We start from the raw sequence: 1,133 nt of genomic DNA, 5'->3' as shown, positions 1-1,133 counted from the left end.
GCTAATTTTTTGTATTTTTAGTAGAGACGGGGTTTCACTGTGTTAGCCAGGATGGTCTCAATCTCCTGACCTCGTGATCCACCCGCCTACGGCCTCCCAAAGTGCTGGGATTACAGGTGTGAGCCACCGTGCCCGGCCCAGTTTTTGTATTTTTAGTAGAGGTTGGGTTTCACTATGTTGGCCAGTCTGGTCTGGAACCCCTGACCTCAAGTGATCTGCCTGCCTCAACCTCCCAAAGTGCTGGAATTACAGGAATGAGCCACTGTGCCTGGCCCAGGCCCTGACCTTCCACCTCGTCCTCTTCTGCCTCCAATTGTCCCTGATCCCTGCTCCCATCTCTCCCAAGAGTCCTCCTCTGAATTCATTTCATTCATTCATTCATTGAGTACTTACTGTGTGGACACATGGCACAGGGGACACAGCTGTGACTGGGACAAACAAAAATCCCAGACCTGGGAGAGTTGAAAGGGAAAAGGATGGGGGAAACGGGAAAAACAAGATACATAAGAAAAATGAGCCAGGCATGGTGGCTCTCACTTGTCATCCCAGTGACTCGGAAGGCTGAAACGGGAAGATTATTTCAGGCCAGGAGTTCAAGACTAGCCTGGGCGACATAGTGAGATCCCATCTGTAAAAAAAAAAAGTTTCGGCCAGGTCTGGAGAGATGGGTGGATCACCCAAGGTCAGGAGTTCAAGACCGGCCTGACCAACAAAGTGAAACCCCGTCTCTACTAAAAATACAAAAAATTAGCCAGGTGTGGTGGTGTGCACCTGTAGTCCCAGCTACTCAGGAGGCTGAGACAGGAGAATTGCTGGAACCCGGGAGGCGGAGGTTGCAGTGAGCCGAGATTGAGCCACTGCACTCCAGCCTGGGCAATGGAGGGGAGACTCTGTCTCAAAAAAAAAAAAAAAAAAGAAAGAAAGAAAGAAAGAAAAGAAGAAAGAAATTTACAAACAACAAAAATTTATTTCTCACAGTTCTGGAGTCTGGGAAGTCCAAGATCAAAGCACATTCAGTGTCTGCTGAGGTCCCACATTCTAATTCATAGATGGTGGCTTCTCACTGTGCCCTCACATGGTAGAAGGGTCAAGGCATCTCTTTGGGGTCTTTTTTTTTACTTGTTTTTGTCTGT

Source organism: Mandrillus leucophaeus, unplaced genomic scaffold, assembly GCF_000951045.1.
Source record: "Mandrillus leucophaeus isolate KB7577 unplaced genomic scaffold, Mleu.le_1.0 Scaffold11, whole genome shotgun sequence".
Taxonomy (NCBI): domain Eukaryota; kingdom Metazoa; phylum Chordata; class Mammalia; order Primates; family Cercopithecidae; genus Mandrillus; species Mandrillus leucophaeus.
Note: the sequence above shows the minus strand (reverse complement) of the source record.